Raw genomic sequence first — 21,577 nt, 5'->3', positions numbered from 1 at the left:
CCCAACTGCTGTTGGGAATTTGGCCAATGACCGCTCTAGCTACTTCCTGCTGTATAGGGGCGATGATGGGGCCCTGCAGTTGTAGTGTCCTCCAGAGGGGAGGTCTCTAGGCCAGGGAAACTGCCAGTGGGTCAGTCCAGGGGTCCTCGGTAGAAGTTGTTAGTTGAACTGATTTGGGGGTCCATTTGTAAGACCATCTGTAGCTTGATGGCCTCGATTCTAGAGGAAACAAATTTGACAGGAAGGTTAAAAATACAGGGCCCAAAGGCGAGTAACAGCAAGATGGCTGCCACAGGACCTAGAAAGGGGAGAAGCCATGTTGCCCAACTCCAGAGGTTGGTATAAGAATTTGAAAGGCATCTGATTTCAGAAGCCTTTTCCTGTAAATACTAGGCGGCACCTCATACTATCCCCGACTGGTTAGTGTAAAAACAACACTCTTCCCCTAAGAAGGTGCAGAGTCCTCCTTTTTCAGCAGTGAGGAGGACTAGGCCTTGGCGGTTTTGGAGAGTCACTGCTGCCAAAGAGTCTATTTGGGATTATAAAGTAAGAATAGATTTCGTTATTTCTTGCAGAATGTCTGAGAAATCCTTTGAGAATGTGTGGTAGTAGGATAATGAAGTAGATAAACCGGCTATTCTGGTTCCTGTAGCAGTAGCCATTCCTAACCCTATAAGTAGGGGTATTAGTTGTATGGCTCTGTGCTGACTGACTTGAGCTTTGAGGGGTACTGATAAGGTCTAATTTCCTGGGGCAGTGTTAATGTTGGGACTTAGAAAGACTAAGGTGCAGGTGCCTGTCCAGTTAGTGAGGAGGCAGATATAGGTCGATGTTCCACATAAGAAGAATATGCCTTGTCTGGGTAGAAAGAACTTTACCCTGGCTTTTAAAGGAATGGGATACACTGTTTTTTCTTTACTACTTCCATCTCTCTTTCTCTTTGACTTCTTTGTCTCTTCCTCTCTTTCTGACTCTGACTTTCTGTGTCTGTCCCTCTTTCTCTCTGACTCCTTCTCTTTGTCTCTCTGTTTCTGTCTCTCTGTCTCTCTTTCTGACTTTCTTTCTCTCTTTCATTCTTGCTGGTCTTTCCCTACCTCTGCCAGCCGCTTATGCTGCTGTTCTCCCCTCTCCTTCCCATTTTGATGGCTTTGTCAGTGTAAGACTGCCACCTCCTTGGGTTTTTCCACTGCGTGCAATAACTCTATAATTTCCTCGTGGTATTTGATGGGGGTTCCCCCAGAGGTTGGGAACTCCCTCTCTTTCCATATTGCAGCATGGGCATGTAGGATTAGATGGGCATACTTGCTATCTGTATACACATTTATTCTTTATCCCTTTCCCAGTTCTAAGGCTCGGGTAAGTGCCACTAGTTCTGCTAACTGGGCACTGGTCCTTGGGGGAAGAGGCTTGCTTTCAAGTATGGTTACTTCACTAACTATGGCGTAACCTGCCCTTCGTATCCCATTCTCCACAAATGAACTTCCATCGGTATATAGGTTAAGGTCAGGATTAGTTAAGGGGACTTCTCAGTCCCCTTTTCTGGGAGACTTCTAAGTCTTAGAAGGACTTAGAAGGGGACTTCTAAGTCCACTTTTCTGGGAGAAAAGTGGAAGGGTTGGAGGCCACACACGTGCGTATTTGAAGCACTGGTCCCTCAAGGCAGAGCGCCTGGTATCTAAGTAGGCATTTGTCTGATAGCCATAAACTTCCTTTTCACCTAGTATGCCATTTACTTCATGAGTAGTCCAGACAATGAGATCCTTTCCTTGTATTATTTTGATAGCCTCTGACACTAAGACGGCCACTGCGGCAACTACCCTTAAACAGTGAGGCCAGCCTTTTGCTACTACATCAATTTCCTTACTTAGGTGTGCCACTGGTTGTGGGGTTGTCCCATGAGTCTGAGTAAGGACTCCAAGAGCTATCCCGGCTCTCTCTGTGACATATAAAGAGAAGTTTTGTCCTGTGGGAAGGCTTAAACCTGGAGCTTGTACTAGGGCCTGCTTTAAGGTTTTGAAGGCTGTTTCTGCCTCTGATTCCCATTCTACTAGATGAGTATTTGCCCTCTGGGTGTCCTTGATTAGAGTATAGAGGGGCCTGGCTATCTCACTGTATCCAGGGATCCATAGTCGGCAAAAGCCGGTAATTCCAAGGAACCCCCGCAACTGTTTTAATGTCTTAGGGCAAGGATAAGCCAGTATAGGCTGTATTCGTTGCTTGATGAGGGCCCTGGTCCCTTTGGCTAAGATTAGGCCTTGATATTTAACCTGCTGTAGGCAAAGCTGGGCCTTTGACCTAGACACCTTGTACCCTTGATTAGCTAGAAAGTTCAAGAGATCTAGAGTAGCCTGCTGGCACGAGGCTTCTGTACTGGTAGCCAAAAGTAAATCATCCACATATTGAAGGACCAGAGTGCCTGGACTTGAGAAGTGGCCTAGATCTTGGGCTAGGGCCTGACCAAACAGATGAGGGCTATCCCTAAACCCTTGGGGCAAGACCATCCACGTAAGGTGGGATGTGTGGTCTGTGGGATCCTCAAAGGCAAAGAGGAACTGGGAATCAGAATGCAGGGGAATACAGAAGAAGGCATCCTTGAGGTCCAGAACCGTGAAGCATTCTGCTTCCTCTGGTATTTGAAGAGCAGGGTATAGGGGTTGGGTACAACTGGATATAGTGGAATTACTGCCTCATTAATGAGTCTAAGATCTTGCACTAGTCTCCACTGACCATTCGGTTTTTGTACTCCTAGAATTGGGGTGTTGCAGGGACTGCTGCATTTCCTCACTAAGTCTTGAGCTTTCAAATGTTTAACAATATTCTGTAATCCTTTATGAGCTTCAGGTCTTAAGGGATATTGCCTTTGATAAGGAAAAGTGGTGGGAATCTTTTAACCTGATTTGGACTGGGCAGGCATTTTTTGCCCTTCCAAATTGTCCTTCCAATGCCCAGACTTCAGGGTTGATTCCCTCCTCAAGTAGGGGACAACAAATGGGTAACTTGTTCCCCATATTCATGTAGATAATAGCTCCAGCCTTGGCTAATATATCCCTCCCTAATAAGGGTGTGGGACTTTCAGGCATAACAAGAAAGGCATGTGAAAAGAGCAAAGTCTCCCAATTACAACTGAGAAGGTGGGAGAAATACCTGGTTACAGGCTGTCCCAGGATTCCTCGGATGGTAAGGGACCTTGAGGACAGTCGTCCAGGACAGGAGATTAACACTGAGAAGGCCGCGCCAGTGTCCAGGAGGAAGTCAATTTCCTGGCCCTCAATAGTTAAACATACCCGGGGCTCAGTGAGGGTGATGACATGAGCTGGCGCTTGCCCCGGGCACCCTCAGTCCTGTTGTTGGATCATCTGGTTGGGGGCTTCTGACCCAGGGAATCTTCGTCCTCTGGGGCAGTGCACCTTCCAGTGATTGCCTCAGCATAGTGGACATAGACGAGGGGGCAGCTTGTTTCTCATTGGACAATCTTTTTTAAAGTGTCCTAGTAAACCACACTGATAACAAGCCCTACCAGGTGATTGGCCTTCTCCATTTTCTGTCCTCTTTGAACCACCAAGGTTTGTTTGTCTGAGGGCCATGACTAAGGCTGCGGCCCTTCTCTGATCTCGCTTTTCCTTTTGGGCCTGTTCCTCTTGGTCCCTATTATAGAACACCAAGGTTGCCAGGTTTAATAATGCCTCTAGATTTTGTTCAGGGCCCTGGCTTGCTTTTCGAGCTTTCTCCCGATACCTGCGGCTGATTGGGTAATAAATTTAACTTTTAGAATCAATTGACCCTCAAGTGAATTGGGTGACAGGGGAGTATATTTTTTTAAGACCTCTCGTAGCCACTTGAGGAAGGCAGAAGGATTTTCTTCCTTTCCCTGAGTTATGGTGGACATCATTGAATAATTCATGGGCTTTTTTCTAATTCTCCTTAGTCCTTCTAGAACATAGGTCAAGAGATGTTTACAACTCCAGTCCCCATGATCCAAGTCAAGGTCCCAGTAGGGATCCATACTGGGGATGGCTTGCTGACTGGTAGAAAATTTGTCCCTTTTTTCAGCTGCCATTCTATCATTTACTTGACTAAGATGCCAGGTATCTCCAAACTCTCGGGCTGCAGCTAAAGCCGCATTCTTTACATTAAAGACCAGGGTGTGATCTCACAGTAGCATGACATCTCTCCAAGCGAGGTCGAAGGTTTGCCCTAGACCTTGTAGGACATCTGTGTACCTATCAGGATCATCTGAAAACTTCCCCAGGTCGGCCTTGATCTGCTTTAAATCAGAGAGGGAGAAGGGGACATGTACCCGGGTTGGGCCAAATTCCCCTCCCCCTACAGCTTGAAGGGGACATAACCGATAGCCAGGAGGGTTTTGTGGTCCTTTGGAGATTTCTTTGCTTATTTCCTTTTGGGCGGGGGAGATTAGAGAAGGATTATCATTCATAGGAAGGGGGAGCTATAGGGAGGCTAGGATATGGAGGTAAGCTGAGAGGGCCTCCTGTGGGATGTAAATTGCAAGCTTTGCATAGTTGTGTATTCTCCCTCAATGAAAAGAAAGCTTGGACATAAGGTATTCCACTCCATTTGCCTTCCCTCTTACAGAAAAGGTCAAGCTACAGGATAGTATTGTAATTTGTACTTCCCTCAGGTGGCCATTTTTCCCCATGAGAGAGAATATTGGGGCCAAGCCATAGTGCAGAAAAAATGAGCCGCCTCTTTTTCAGGGTTTGTGGGTCAAATTGGTCCCAGTGGCTTAGGATGCGTTTCAAGGGTGAGCCTGTTGATGCCTGAGTGTTTCCCATCTGAAAGACAAAACCGCCTGCAGTTTTGGTTTGTTTTGTTTCTCCCCCTGCCCAAGAACCTGCAACAGTCCCTGGACCCTGCTGATCAGAATAGTTGCACTCACTGAAGCAGCAGCAGAAACACTAGTTTTCCTCCCAGACCACATGGAGGACCGAGGAAGGTCGGATTTAATGGTCCTTACCGACGCATTCTCGAAAACCTGCACCCTTGCCTGTCCTCCTAGACCACAAGGAGGACCGACCGAGAAAAATTGGATTTAGTGGCCCTTACCGACGCATTCTCAAAATCCTGTTAGAGTCCTAAGCATTCTCCTGTTAGTATTGGGACTTTACCCTGTCCTATAAAGATGTTATGCCCCAAAAATGAAGTGGAGGGCCATACCCTGAGGGAGGGCAGGGATCTCCAGGGTTGGAAGAGTGACACATTTTGTCCTCACTTATATGAATATGAAGGATACAATTTCTGAGGCTCCCCATATCCTAGCTTCAGGAATAGCTTTGTTAGGCCTATCAGTCTGAGGAGGGATCCTAAAATTCCAGGTAGTCCCCACTATGACGGGGCTTTGGGCAAAAATTATGTCTTTCTGATTGGTGAGCCCGGGTACCTAAAGAAGGTAACAGAGTCCTGGAGTTTATACTAGAAATCATTCTTATAGGAGAAACTAGAAAAGCACCAGAGACAGGTAGCAATTTTTAGAAGCAGGACAAGCCTTGGAGAAGAGAGGCGAGAGGAAATTTGTCTGGCAGGCATTAGGACCCGGGGGCAAGGGTCAGGATAGATGGGCGAGTCTCGCTTGGGCGACATGCCTTTGAGAGTTCTGCTCATGGCTGCAGGGTCAACTAACTTGTTGTCGGGACCTCGGAGCTGCATGGCTTTCCTCTCTGTCGACCCTCAGCTCAGCCCAGAAGTACAGGAAAAGCAGAAGCTGATTCTAGGCAAACCAACGGTCCCAACTCTGAAGAGTCGGGGGTTGTTAGAGAGCCCTTTCCCAGAAAGCCTGACACTCGTGTCTTTATTCCGGCAGCCGTGCTAGTTGCTTTTAACTGGCCAACAGGTGGCTGGTATTTAGCCCCTGAATTATAAGGAAAGATAGGACAGAATAACAAGCAAAAGGGGTCCGATGGTCTCACCGCTCAGCGATAGGCGAAGGTCTCACCGTTCGGCGATAGGCGATAGTCTCACCGCTCGGCAATTGTCTCACCACTTGGTGATAAGCGAAGGTCCCTTCGTGGTCACCAAAATGTGTCCAGAATTGGTGGGTTCTTGGTCTCACTGACTTCAAGAATGAAGCCGCGGACACTCGCAGTGAGTGTTACAGTTCTTAAAGGCAGCCTCGTGTCCGGAGTTTGTTCCTTCTGATGTTCAGATGTGTTCAGAGTTTCTTCCTTCTGGTGGGTTCGTGGTCTCGCTGGCTCAGGAGTGAAGCTGCAGACCTTCGCGGTGAGTGTTACAGCTCTTAAGTTGGCGCATCTGGAGTTGTTCGTTCCTCCCAGTGGGCTCGTGGACTCACTGGCTTCAGGAGTGAAGCTGCAGACCTTCACGATGAGTGTTACAGCTCATAAAGGCAGTGTGGACCCAAAGAGTGAGCAGTAGCAAGATTTATTGCAAAGAACGAAAGAACAAAGCTTCCACAGTGTGGAAGGGGACCCGAGCGGTTTGCCACTGCTGGCTCGGGCAGCCTGCTTTTATTCTCTTATCTGGCCCTACCCACATCCTGCTGATTGGTAGAGCCGAGTGGTCTATTTTGACAGGGCTGATTGGTGCGTTTACAATCCGTGAGCTAGACACAAAGGTTCTCCACGTCCCCACCAGATTAGCTAGATACAGAGTGTCAACACAAAGGTTCTCCAAGTCCCCACCAGAGTAGCTAGATACAGAGTGTCGATTGGTGCATTCACAAACCCTGAGCTAGACACAGGGTGCTGATTGGTGTGTTTACAAACCTTGAGCTAGATACAGAGTGCCGATTGGTGTATTTACAATCCCTGAGCTAGACATAAAGGTTCTCCACGTCCCCACCAGACTCAGGAGCCCAGCTGGCTTCACCCAGTGGATCCCGTGCCAGGGCTGCAGGTGGAGCTGCCTGCCAGTCCCGCGCCGTGCGCCCGCACTCCTCAGCCGTTGGGTGGTCGATGGGACTGGGCGCCATAGAGCAGGGGGTGGCGCTCATCAGGGAGGCTCCCCCCGCACAGGAGCCCATGGAGGAGGTGGGAGGCTCAGGCATGGCGGGCTGCAGGTCCCGAGCCCTGCCCTGCAGGAAGGCAGCTAAGGCCCGGGGAGAAATCGAGTGCAGCACCGGTGGGCCAGCACTGCTGGAGGACCCAGTACACCCTCCACAGCCACTGGCCAGGGTGCTAAGCCCCTCATTGCCCAGGGCCGGCAGGGCCAGCCGGCTGCTCCGAGTGCGGGGCCCACCAAGCCCACGCCCACCCGGAACTCCAGCTGGCCCACAAGCACTGAGCGCAGCCCCGGTTCCCGCTTGCGCCTCTCCCTCCACACCTCCCTGGAAGCTGAGGGAGCCGGCTCCCGCCTTGGCCAGCCCAGAAAGGGGCTCCCACAGTGCAGCGGTGGGCTGAAGGGCTCCTCAAGTGCTGCCAAAGTGGGAGGAGCCCAGGCAAAGGAGGTGCCAAGAGCGAGCAAGGGCTGTGAGGACTGCCAGCACGCTGTCACCTCTCATTTTTACTTTTCTCAGCATTCCACAAGTTACTTCCTCCTTCCTTTGTTCTCCTCTGCCTTTGCCTCTTTTAAAAGTTCTAAGTTGTTAGCCAATCAGGACAAATACAGAATGTGAGGTCCCATTCCAGCCAATGGAAACCGGACACAGCAGTAGGGTGGACACCTCAGGTTATGAATGTCCCTGTCTCCTTTGTTTGGTGTACTCTCATGGCAAAACTGCGGGTGAGTGTACCCTTTCTGCATAAAGTAAAAATGGCCTTGCTGAGGAAATTAAATTTATGTTCAAGTGCTATTTATTTACGGCACTGAGGAACAAGCATTTCTAACAGCTTGAACCCAGGAGGCAGAGGTTACAGTGAGCTGAGATCACGCCACTGCACCCCAGCCTGGATGAGAGTGAGACTCTGCCTCAAAAAAAAAAAAAAGAATAGTATTTATCCAGTGAATAACAACCTAGGCATATAAGTATGTGGCAAGCATTCTTTCTCAAAGAATTCAACAGTGGAGGACACCCAGGGCAGTGACTGGCAAACTTTCTCTAAAGGGACAGATTTTCAGGCTTGGAGCACCACAGACATCTGTTGCATGTTTGTCTGTTCTTTTTTTGAGACTGAGTCTCGCTCTGTCTCCCAGGCTGGAGTGCAGTGGCGCCATCTCGGCTCACTGCAAGCTCCACCTCCCGGTTTCACACCATTCTCCTGCCTCAGCCTCCGGAGTAGCTGGGACTACAGGTGTCCGCCACCACGCCTGGCTAATTTTTTGTATTTTTAGTAGAGACAGGATTCCACTGTGTTAGCCAGAATGGTCTCAATCTCCTGACCTCGTGATCCACCCGCCTCAGCCTCCCATAGTGCTGGGATTACAGGCGTGAGCCACTGCGCCCGGCCGTTTGTTTGTTCTTTAGCAACTCTTTAATCATGTAAAAAAAAAAACTGTAGTTTTGCAGGCCTTATAAAAACAGAGGACTGGCCAGATTTGGCCAAGGGTTACTCTGCTCTGGAGTAACACTACGCTAAGTGTAATCCCGGAAACAGTGCCAATCTGCCAACCCTCTGTGATAATTCTGTGATTAAATAAGAACATCTATCTTCTGAGTATTTCTTAGGGCTACAATAAGAGAAACGCTACCCTCAGTTTCTGTAGTTATTCCAGCAAGGACCCATAACCAGCACTTTGAGGTTTGATACTGGCCTGCAGAAACACTTGCATCATGCTGCCGTCAAAGATGTGTGTCATGTTTTATGGGCATCCACCATCATCTGAAAACCTTTCTCATGTTGGCAAATTTCCCATGTGATGAGTTCTTCCAACGACAGGGCCAGAAATTTGCTTTGTCTTCCTTACTTGGAGTTTCGGTGCAGGCAGATGACCTAGCTGCACTCGTAGCTGTGTCTGAAAGAGACCTTGATTCAAGAGAGCAATGTGGTGAAGCAGTTGCAACACAGAATCCATTTCCTGGTGAGGGTAGCAGTAGAGGCTTCCAGCTGTTAGGAGCACCAACGACAGAGGTTCTGGCATCAAGTACCCACTGCAGTGTCCATGCCAAGCCCTGATGACAGTGAGGTCTTTGCTATGGGCTTGGAGGAGCAGTGGGGTATTTTTTCCTGGCTGTGTAACTTACAGATTGATTCTTAGGCCCTTTGAAGATCTTGTGCATTAATGTTCTTAATTTATTTATTTTTGAGACAGGGTCTTGCTCTGTCACCCATGCTGGAGTGCAGTGGCACGATCTCAGCTCACTGCACCGTCGGCCTCCCGGACTCAAGTGATCCTCCCACCTCAGCCCCCCAAGTAACTGGGACTACAGGCATGCACCAACACGCCTGACTAATTTTTGTAATTTTTGTAGAGACAGGTTTCGCCATATTGTCCAGGCTGGTCTCCAACTCCTGGACTCAAGCAATCCACTGGCCTCAGCCTCCCAAAGTACTGGCATTACAGGCAGGAGCCACTACACCCAGCTGAGTCAATGTTCTTTAATAAATTCCATTCGTATTTAAACTAGCTAGATTCCTCTTGTTTGCTGATACAGATGCCTACAAATGAATGATATTACCTTGCTACCCTAAATTATAAATGGTAGACATTTATTATTACTAATTACCAGAGAGCTCTCTTCATTCAATAAGAATTTATTAGGCCAGGCACGGTGGCTTACACCTGTAATCCCAGCACTTGGGAGGCCGAGGTGGGTGGATCACCTGAGGTCAGGAGTTCAAGACCAGCCTGACCAACATGGTGAAACCCCGTCTCTACTAAAAATACAAAATTAGCAGGGCATGGTGGCATATGCCTGTAATCCCAGCTACTCGGGAGGGTGAAGCAGGAGAATCACTTGAACCCAGGAGGCAAAGGTTGCGGTGACCCAAGATCACGCCACTGCATTCCAGCCTGGGCAACAAAAGCGAAACTCCATCTCAAAAACAAAAAACAAAAAAACAAAAAAACACAAGACCGGGCACGGTGGCTCACGCCTGTAATCCCAGCACTTTGGGAGGCCGAGGTGGTTGGATCACGAGGTCAGGAGATTGAGACCAACCTGGCTAACACAGTGAAACCCCATCTCTACTAAAAATACAAAAAAATTAGCCGGGCATGGTAGCTGGCGGCTGTAGTCCCAGCTACTCAGGAGGCTGAGGCAGGAGAATGGCGTGAACCCGGGAGGCGTGGCTTGCAGTGAGCCGAGATCGCGCCACTGCACTCCAGCCTGGGCGACAGAGCGAGACTCCATCTCAAAAAAAAAAAAGAATTTATTGAGTTCTTTTGTTCCAGTTAGTGTAATAGAAATACAAAGGTGCGGTCCCTTTCTCAAAGAGTTTAAAATTTATCCTAAGAGTCCGAAGCAGCATCCTGAAAACAAATTTTAAGCATCTCGTTGTGCACCACTCTACGGAAGCCCACTTCTAAACAGCCTATGGAGCGCCTGCCATGCCCATAACTTTTCCTCAGTATAGCAGCCACAGGAGATTCCTTAAGCTTTAAGTAGCCATTCTTTGGGTCAAGTAACCTTCTCATCCTGGCAACAATTTATTGGCCCAAGAATTTGAACCCAACAATCATGGAAGATCTTGGGGAAATTCTTGAATATGGTTGAGTCCCCTGGCATCTCTGTGTAACATTTCTTCTCACAGAAACAATTCAGGTAGTAGTTTATGAACACTGATCTTGAGAAAATATGCCAAGATTCCCTTAACTCATATCTGCATTGAGAGAACAAGTAACATTTGTAAATACTGTTATTTAGGAAAGTTTATCCTTAATCTACACTTATTAGAAAGAGTAAGCAAGCAAAAGGATAAACTTGATTGTTTGTATCCTAAAAGATTAAAAGAGCTACAAATAGTCTATTTCGTGCTCAGATGAACAGGAGGAGTAGGCTTGGGCATGGTGGCTCACACCTGAAATCCCAGCACTTTGGAAGTCCAAGGTGGGCAGATCACCTGAGGTCAGGAGTTTGAGAGCAGCCTGGCCAACGTGGTGAAAACCCATCTCTACTAAAAATACAAAAATTAGCCAGGTGTAGTGGCACATGCCTGTAATCCCAGCTACTCAGGAGTCTGAGGCACAAGAATCACTTGAACCTGGGAGCCTGGGAGGCAGAGGTTGCAGTGAGCCTAGATCACGCCACTGTACTCCAGCCTGGGTGACAGAGTGAGACTCTTGTCTCAAAAAAAAAAAAAAAAGCCAGGCGCCGTGGCTTATGCCTGTAATCCCAGCACTTTGGGAGGCCACGGCAGGTGGATCACCTGAGGTCAGGAGTTCAAGACCAGCCTGGCCAACATGGTGAAACCCCATCTCTACTAAAATACAAAAATTAGCCAGGCATGATGTCGGGTGCCTGTAATCCCAGCTACTCAGGAGGCTGAGACAGGAGAATCGCTTGAACCCAGGAGACGGTGGTTGCAGTGAGCTGAGATCACGCCACTGCACTCCAGCCTGGGTGGCTGAGCGAGACTCAGTCTCAAAAATAAATAAATAAATAAATAAAGGAGGAGTAGACAAAATACTAATTAATGTTTATTGAATGCTTACTCTATTCCAGAAACTGACCGTTCTAAGTGACCTGAATGTATTCTTAATCCTCACAATTCTGTAAGATGGATACTATTATTATCCCCTCTTACAGATGAGCTGGTTAAACAATTTGCTGAAGGTGAACAGCTAGTAAGTGACAGGGCAGGGATGATGAACCTAGGCAGTGGGCGTTCAGAGCACATATACTCCACTATGCTAAACCACCTCTCTTCAGGTGGCTGCAATTGCAGCTTTCAGTATTTTTTCTCAAAAAAAAAAAAAAAAAAAAAAAAAAAGACTTGAGGTTAGAATGGAAAAGTGTCAGGAATTAATGGAGCTCATTGGTGCGTACACAGTTATTACATTATTCTATGTTTCTCTGTATATTTCAATCACAATATTAACACAATTTAAGTAAAAATAAAAATTATGCTGTTTAGCAGCAACAAAATAAAGTAATCAGTATGTACATGTGAGTCAGGGAAGACTTTTACAGAATAGGAGACACTTGTGCTGGATCTTAAAAAGTAGTCAAAAGATAGATAGGCCAAATGAGGTGGCTCACACCTGTAATCCCAGTACTTTGGGAGGTCGAGGTGGGAGGATCTCGTGAGCCCAAAACTTCTAGACCAGAGTTGGTAACAAAAGGAGACCCCTTGTCTCTACAAATAAAAAATAAAAAATTTAGCCAAGCATGATGGTACGCACCTGTACCAAGTACACAGCGACTTGAGAGGCTGAGATGGGAGGATCACTTGAGCACAGTAGATAGGGGCTGCAGTGAACTATGATCACACCACTGCACTCCTGCCCAGGCAACAGAGCAAGACCTTGTTTCAAAGCAAGCAAACAAACAAACAAAAACAAACATAGGTAGATGGACATTCTGGGTGAAAAGAGAATACCACATGCCACATAGCAAGGCGTGAAGCTAGCCACATGCATTCCCAAGTTACAAATGGTACCACGCGACTGGAGAAAATACTAGAGACAAGTCTTTAGGAATAGGCGAGGGCCAGGTCCTAAAGAAAGTGAATACTGTTCTAAAGAGTTTGGAGTTTTTATCTAAGAGGCCAGAGATCACACTGAGGCAAAAGGGGGGCCACATGTGGCATAAGGCTATGTTCAGTTTGTGTGTGTGGACATGTGTGTGCAAATTTGAATTAGTTAACTACATATATATCCAAAATATGGCAGCTTTCACATAAAATTTTAAGTTTTCTACTTCTCATGAGTAATCAAAAGATTTAACAATACAGGGATGCTCAACAATACAGGGATACAGTATAATAACTATTTAGATAGCATTTACACTGTATAAGGGCAGCTCACTTTGCCACGTCCCGTACTTTACTGTGATGTAGACACTTGTTTTTTTGTTTTTGTTTTTTTGTTTTGTTTTGTTTTGTTTTGTTTTTTGAGACTGAGTCTCTCTCTGTCACCCAGGCTGGAGTGCAATGGCGCGATCTCGGCTCACTGCAACCTCCGCCTCCCAGGTTCAAGTGATTCTCCTGCCTCAGCCTCTCGAGTAGCTGGGATTACAGGCACATGCCACCATGCCCAGGTAATTTTTGTATTTTTAGTACAGACAGGGTTTCACCATGTTGACCAGGCTGGTCTCGAACTCCTGACCTCAGGTGATCCACCCTCCTCGGCCTCCCAAAGTGCTGGGATTACAGGCATGAGCCACCACGCTGGCCAACACTTGTATTTTTTTATCCCTGTTCATTCTTTTTTTTTTTTTTTTTTTTTTTGAGACAGAGTTTCGCTCTTGTCACCCAGGCTGGAGTGCAGTGGCGTGATCCCAGCTCACTGCAACCTCTGCCTTCCAGGTTCAAGCGATTTTCCTGCTTCAGCCTCCCAAGTAGCTGGGATTACAATGCATGCCACCATGCCTGGCTAATTTTTGTATTTTTAGTCGAGACGGGGTTTCGCCATTTTGGCCAGGCCAGTCTTGAACTCCTGACCTCAGGAGATCCATCCGCCTCGGCCTCCCAAAGTGCTGGGATTACAGGCATGAGCCACCGCACCTGGCCCTAATTCTGTCATTTCTTCTATATTCATTAGCTAACATCCTGTAAAGAAGACATTTTCTTTTTTACTCTCCCATCTGTCTCTCTCTGTCGCGCACACACACACACACACACATGCACACACACACACACACATACCCCACTGTGGCCTCGGCTTTTTATTTGCTCAATGAGTTGCAATCATTCTTTGTATTATTCAGAATTTCCCAAATCTCAAGTAATATAGAAAGGACAAATAGAATTCTCAAACTCCAGTTAAACTTTCAGAAACGCTTGAACTTCCTTGACCCAAACTATTGCCTTTTCTCTTAATGACAGTGAAGTCAACTCCATAGGTAGCCCATTAACTCTCAAAATCCTGGCCTCAAGTGATCTTCCTCTCTTGGCCTTCCAAAGTGTTGGGATTACAAGCGTGAGCCACAGTGCCTGGCCTAGCCCATTGATTCTCAACCTATTAACTGATACTTAGTCATCTTATCTGCCTGGGAATGTTGCTCCCATTATAGACTGTCTTATTATGAGCTGATATAGCCAATATTGCCTATGACTGGGGTGATACGCTTGGTTTTGTAAAAACTGAGGTAAAATAGGCATAACAAAATTTAGCATTTTAACCATCTTTCAGTGTATGGTCCAGTGGCATTAAGTACATTCACGCTGTTGTGCCCTTATCACCACTATCCATCCCAAACTTTTTTCATCTTGCAAAACTGAAACTCTATCCATTAAACACTAACCCCTCATTTTCCTCCTTCTCCCAGCCTCTTGCAACCACCATCTACTTTCTCTCACTATGAATTTGGCTACTCTAGGTACTTCACATAAGTGGAATTGATACACTCATATCAACAACTATTTGTTTTATCAAGAAATATGAATACCTTTTCAAAAATATCCCTCAAAACAATCCCAGGCCAGGAACAGTAGCTCACACCTATAATCCCCACACTTTGGAAGACTGAAGCAGGAGAACCACTTGAGGCCAGAAGTTTGAGACCAACCTGGGCAACATAGCAAGACATGGTGTGTACAAACAATTTTTAAAAAACAAAAAATTAGTAGGGCATGGTGGCACCCACCTGTAGTCCCAGCAACTGGGGAGGCTGAGATGGGAGGATCGCTTGAGGCTGGAAGTTTGTGTGCTATGATCCTGCTACTGGATCTTGCTAGAGTGCTATGATCCTACTACTGCACTCTGCACTCCAGCCTGGGCAACATAGCAAAACTGCATCTAAAAAAACAAAAACAAAAACAAAAACAAAAACCTTTGACAATTTAAAATGTAGAGGCTTCATCTGCTGAAGGACACATCAGAAAAAGACTGCCCTTTACCTCAGTGGAAAGGACCTTGTAGGCACTAATTAACAAATAACACAGCAATTGAACTCTAGGGTATTGATCCTTGCATCCTTCTTTCTTTCTTCCTTTTTTTAAGACAGGGTCTTTGTCACCCAGGTTGGAGTGCAGCGATGCAATCATAGCTCACTGTAAACTCAAACGCCCCGGTTCAAATGATCCACCTCAGCCTCCAAGTAGCTGGGACTACAGGCATACGCCACCACACCCAGCTAATTTTTTTTTTTTTTAAGAGATGGGGTCTTGCCATGTTGCCCAGGCTGGTCTCAAACACCTGCCCTCAATCCCTCAAGATATCCTCCCACGTCAGCATCCCAAAGTGCTGAGATTACAGTCATGAGCCACTGTGCCCAGCTATATCCCTGTTTCTTGACCAAGGAGAAATTAGCCATTCTTGAATCAGGAAGACATTGCTATCAGAGACCTCAACTGGAGAATACTGAGGAATCATCCAGAAGCAGAAAACTGCAGGAAGGGGACAACTTCCACTGAAGACCATAGGAAAAAGCTAATGACTGCATGAAGACAGCCCAAGACCTGAAGACCATGGAAGATAAGGAGCTGGAGCTATGTGTTTGTCACACTTCAATCTGCATGGAGGCTTTTCATAATTTTTCTAGATATTTTCTTTCATCTTTTTTGATTTATGCTTTGCTTTGTTGACAGACAGCTTGTTACCTTGACTAGAGTACCTATAAGCAATGATTTCTTAGAGCCAGATAGAACCGGCTTATGAGAATCAATTGCTAAATTGTCAGGAATCTTGCCAGATGGTTGTGAAACCACTGGTGACTTGAAATCAGTCTACAGGAACATGCACACAATGGAAATCAGAAAACATAGTTTTATTTGTCCTTACAATGTGTGTCTGGAAAATGTTACTGCCAGTGTTCTATGTTCCAAAGTTATTTGAAGTAATCATTTCCCCTGTGTGATTAGGTTTTATATTCAGGTCTGTTCATTTGTTTCTGTTTGTGTTCAATTGTTTCTGTTTGTGTTTAATTTGATTTTTTCCCATTTGACTTAATTTTGGTTTTTGAATATGTGAGTCATTTACATGATTGAAAAGTAAAAACTGTATAAAGAAAGATACTCAAAGAGTTCTTGCTCTCACCCTGTTCCCTATTCCCATCTCACCCATTGTTCAGAAGTAGCCATTTCCATTTTCAACAATTTCTTGTTTATTTCTTTGAAAAAATAAATACATATGCATAAATATGTGTGTGCATGTAGATGTGCCCTAGTTTATTCAATCAGTCTCCTATTCATGGGTAGTTGTACTGGTTTTCAAGCCATTCCTATTGCAAATAGCATATCTGTATAGCATATCTTATTTTGCATTTGCATATCATATCTGTACATCATAGTTTGCATTTGTGGAGGTGTATCAGCTAGATTTCTAGAAGAGTCACTGAATCAAAGAGTAGATGAACATGTAATTTTGTTAAATATTGCCAGATTTCCTTCCAGGGGAGTTGTGCCATTTTGCAATCCCAACAGCAATGTGTGGAAATACCTGTTTCTCCCCAGGCTTACCAACAGCGTATGTTGTCAAGCTTTTGTACTTCTGCCTAAGAACTGTGAGGGGTCTGAGATTTTTGCCTTCCTTGCAAGGTGGATGCCTTGCCCTGGTGGGCTTGTGTCAGAGCTAAAGAACACTGAAATTAGGAAACCCCCAGTCTTATAAGGAGCTACTAAAAACCTACCTAACCTTTGACCTGGAGGAAAATGTTGTTTTTATTGTCTTGGTCAGGAGAGGAATCTACCCTGTCCTTCCAGAATGTTTGCAGCACAAAAGACATTGAGAACAGAAGCTGTCACAAGACGTATAGAAACACCATGAAGGATTGTCTCCCAACACTGCCAATCTGATAAGGGAAGAACAGTATTTGAATATACGCTGTCCAGTACCTCCTGTGAATACCAAAATCCATGAATGCTCAGGTCCTTTATGTAAAATGTGGTAATATTTGCATATAACCTATGCACATACTCCAGTATACTTTAAATAATCTCTAGATTACTTATAATACCTAATACAATATAAATGCTATGCAAATGATTGATATACTCTATTATTTAGGGAATACTGATAAGAAAAATAAGTCCGTACATATTCAATACAAACAATTTTTTTTTCAAATACAGTAATGCACCCATAAGGAAGTTTTAGTCAACAGCTGACTACATATACAATGGTGGCTATACCATATAGCCTATGTGTGTAGTAAGCTATACCATCTAGGTATGTGTAAATACACTCTATGATGTTCGCACAATGGTGAAATTGCCTAACAACACTTTTTTTTTTTTGAGATGAAGTCTTGCTCTTGCCCCCAGGCTGGAATGCAATGGTGTGATCTCAGCTCACTACCACCTTCACCTCCCGGGTTCAAGCGATTCTCCTGCCTCAGCCTCCCGAATAGCTGGGATTACAGGAGTTTGCGACCATGCCTGGCTAATTTTTTTTTGTATTTTTAGTAGAGATGGTGTTTCACCATGTTGGCCAGGCTGGTCTAGAACTCCTGACCTCAGGTGATCCGCCTGCCTTGGCCTCCCAAAGTGCTGGGATTATAGGTGTGAACCACCGCACCTGGCCGCCTAACAACACATTTTGGAGAATGTATCCCCATCATTAAGCAATACATGACTGTCATTTCTATCCATGGTTGATTGAATTTACAAATGTGGAATCCATGGATGCCAAGGGCTGACCATATTTTAATTTGCATTTCTTTTATAAGAAGTGATGCTGAGTATTTTTCCAAGTACTTCACAGACATTTGCCTTTAATCATCTGTGAACTGTCTCTTAACAGTTTGGGCCATTTTCCTACTAGGATTTTACTTCAAAAACCTTTTTTTTTTTCTTTTTTTTTGAGACTGTCTCTGTTGCCCAGGCTGGAGTGCAGTGGTGTGATCTCCATTCCCTGCAACCTCTGTCTCTGAGGTTCAAGCGATTCTCCTGCGTCAGCCTCCCAAGTAGCTGGGACTACAGGCACCCACCACCATGCCCAGATGATTTTTGTATTTTTAGTAGAGACAGGGTTTCACTGTTTTGGCCAGGCTGGTCTCAAACTCCTGACCTCAAGTGATCCACCTGCCTCGACCTTCCAAAGTCCAGGGATTACAGGCATGAGCCACCACACCCAGCTTGTTGAACAGTAAAATCTTTTATACTTAAACAGCTTTATTGAGATATATATATATATATATATACACACACGCACACACACACACACACACACATACATACAAATATATATAGATATAGATTTTTTTTTTTTGATGGAGTCTCAGTCTGTAGCCCAGGCTGGAGTGCAGTGGCGTGGTCTCAGCTCACTGCAACCTCTGCCTCCCGGGTTCAAGCAGTTCTCCTGCCTCAGCCTCCTGAGCAGTTGGGACTACAGGCACGCACCACCATGGCTGGCTAGTTTTTGTATTTTTACTAGAGACGGGTTTCACCATGTTGGTCAGGCTGGTCTTGAACTCCTGATCTCGTGATCCGCCCGCCTTGGCCTCCAAAAGTGCTGGGATTACAGGCGTGAGCCACTGTGCCCGGTTTATTGAGATATACATACCATTAAGTTCATCCGTTTAAAGTATACAATTCAATGGTTTTTAGTATATTTATGGAGCTATGCAACCATTGCTATAGTATAATTTTGGAACATTTTCAACATTCCAAAAAGAAACCCCTTACCTCTCAGTAGTCATCTCCATTCCTGCCCCTTGCCCCTACCCTATCCAGCCCTATGTGACCACCAGTCTACTCTATCTCTATAGATTTGTCTATTCTGGACATTTCATATAAATTGTATCATACAATATGTAGACTTGTGACTGACTCTTTCGCTTAGCATAATATTTTGGAGGTTCTTCCATGTATCATGCATCAATACTCTTCTCTTTTTTTTACTTATTTATCTATGATGGAAATTAGCTATTTTGTATAATTTAAACTACAAATATTTTCTCCCATTTTTTTCATCTCTTTTGATTTTGTTTATGATGTTTTTGCCAAGCAAAAGTCTATCCATGTATCAGCCGGGTGCAGTGGCTCACGCCTGTAATCCCAGCACTTTGGGAGGCCAAGGTGGGCAGATCACCTGAGGTCAGGAGTTCAAGACCAGCCTGGACAACATGACGAAATGCTGTCTCTACTAAAAATACAAAAATTAGCCAGCGCGGTGGTGGGCACCTGTAATCCCAGCTATTCAAGAGGTTGAGGCAGGTTCCTTCCTTGAACCCGGAAGGAAGAGGTTGCAGTGAGCCAAGATTGCACCACTGCACTCCAGCCTCCATCTCAAAAAAAAGTCTATGCATATATATATATATATGTATATATGTTTGTGCATATATAGATAGATACAGCTGTAGATATAAATGGATAGATTTGAATTTATCAATCTTTCTCCATGGCTTCTGGAATTTTAGTTATAATTCAGAAGGCTTTCCTTTGTCCAGATTACAAAGAAATTCATATGTTTTCTTCTTGAACCTGTTATGTTTTCATTTTTTGTGCATTGAAATAAGAGATCTGTTTGAAGTACATTCTGATGTAAATTTTTTTTTTTAGATGGAATTTCGCTATTGTCACCCCAGCTGGAGTGCAATGGTGCGAGCTAGGCTCACTGCAACCTCCACCTCCTGGCTTCAAGTGATTCTCCTGCCTCAGCCCCCCAAGTAGCTGGGATTACAGGCATGAGCCCCCGTGCCTGGTCCTAATGTAAATTAGGGACATAAACACTCCAGTTGTGCTAATGTCATTATTTAAAAGTGAATCTTTTCTGGCCTGGCATGGTGGCTCATGCCTGTAATCTCAGCACTTTGGGAAGCCAAGGCGGGCAAATCACTTGAGGTCAGGAGTTCAAGACCAGCCTGGCCAATATGGTGAAACCCATCTTTACTAAAAATAAAAAATTTGCCAGGCATGGTGGCACGCACCTGTATTCCCAGCTGCTTGGGAGGCTGAGGTGGGAGAAACACTTGAATCCAGGAGGCAGAGGTTGCAGTGAGCCGAGATTGTGCTATTGCACTCCAGCCTGGGCAACAGAGCGAGACTCCGTCTCAAAAAATTAAAAAATAAAAAAGTTAATCTTTTCCCCAATAATTTAAGATCCCACCTTTGTCATATGCTAAATTTCCCTATGTACTTCATAACTATTCCTACTGGTTTGAATGTCTAGGCAGGAACCAACACCACACTGTTTTAATTATCAAATCTTTATAATAAGTTTTAATATGTGGTAAGACCAGTCCCCTTTTATTGTTCTTTCTTTTGAAGATGTTCATAAGTATTCTTGCTTATTTATTTTTCCATATGAAGTGTAGGATCCCGTGCCAGGAAAAAAATTTGCTGGCATTTTTATTGGGATTACATTAAATTTATACATGAACCTGGAGAGACTTTATTACGTTGATTGGTTCTATTCAAAACAAGGAATGTGTTTCTATTTTTGTTCAATCCTACTTTTGTGATTTTTCAGGACTATTTCAAAATGTTTCTCGTACAGGCTTCATGTGTAATCTTTTAAACTACAGGGAGTGATCCTATCCTCTGTGAAACTAGGTCAACTGAATATCACCAGTCATAGCTACTCTTCTCTTTGAGGAGAGGTGAGGAAGGGGGCTGATCACGCCTCAGCCTCCCAAAGTACTGGGATTACAGGCGTGAGCCACCATGCCAAGCACAAACATCTACATTCTATTTGCCCTGATTCTTGTTCTCTTCACTGAGGATTTTGCATATGTTTATATTACTGGCTATGATATTATGTAGTACTCATTGAAACACTCTTTAAGAAGCTTTATTGTACAATATGGTGAAGCATAATGCAGGATGGGAAATAGCTTGGAGGGTGAATTTGGGGATACAGTATACAATAGGATTCTGGAGTTAAATTGTTTTTTGACTCAATTCAGAGACTTCTGATGGGCACCCCTCATCGCCCCAGTGAGTTGATTCTAGGAGTCAGAGGAGAAACAATGACCATCAGGCGAAGAGTCTCACAAAGTCAAACGCAGGATTTCCTTGATACCCATCAGGGCACTTTCCCATATGAGACAGCTGCGCTCAGGCTTACTCCAGGCTTTACTTTAAAACCTACTAGAATAATAGTAGGAAAAACAAGGAAGAATGGGTGAAAGGAAGCAGCCTATTTATTTCCTCAAATCCTTTCGGCTTCGCTTCACCTTAGAGAACAATGAGGCTTATTAAATAGGGCCAGCAGCAATCTTGTGTAATTGTTCAGCCATCTTCTCTGTTGACTCCTCAGCCTATTCTGCGACCCTCAAGTTACCCACAGCTTGGCTAAAATAAAATACTTCTTCTTGCAGGTTTCTCATGCTTTGAATCTTTCCTAGTACAGTTGTTCCCTCTTGAAATGTACCAGAACGTCCACACAACAGGGTACTATAATACCTGTAAAAAGGAATGCAGAAAATCTCTGCATATAACTATGCAGTGATTTCCAGGATATATTGTTCAGAGAAAAAAAAATTGTGGTAAAGAAAAATGTGTACAGTTGCTACTATTTATCTAAGAAAAAAGGAATAGAGATATATACAGAGATGCTTGTACTGAAAGTAAACAATGGAAACAGTCCACAGCCCTGGCCTCTGCTCACATACCCACAGAACCCGCAGCTCCACCGTACCGTGTGTGGCATTTGGGCCCTCTTTGGCAGCAATGATAGCCTCTCT

Source organism: Pan troglodytes, chromosome 14, assembly GCF_028858775.2.
Source record: "Pan troglodytes isolate AG18354 chromosome 14, NHGRI_mPanTro3-v2.0_pri, whole genome shotgun sequence".
Lineage (NCBI taxonomy): Eukaryota > Metazoa > Chordata > Mammalia > Primates > Hominidae > Pan > Pan troglodytes.
This window is presented reverse-complemented; position numbering follows the sequence as displayed.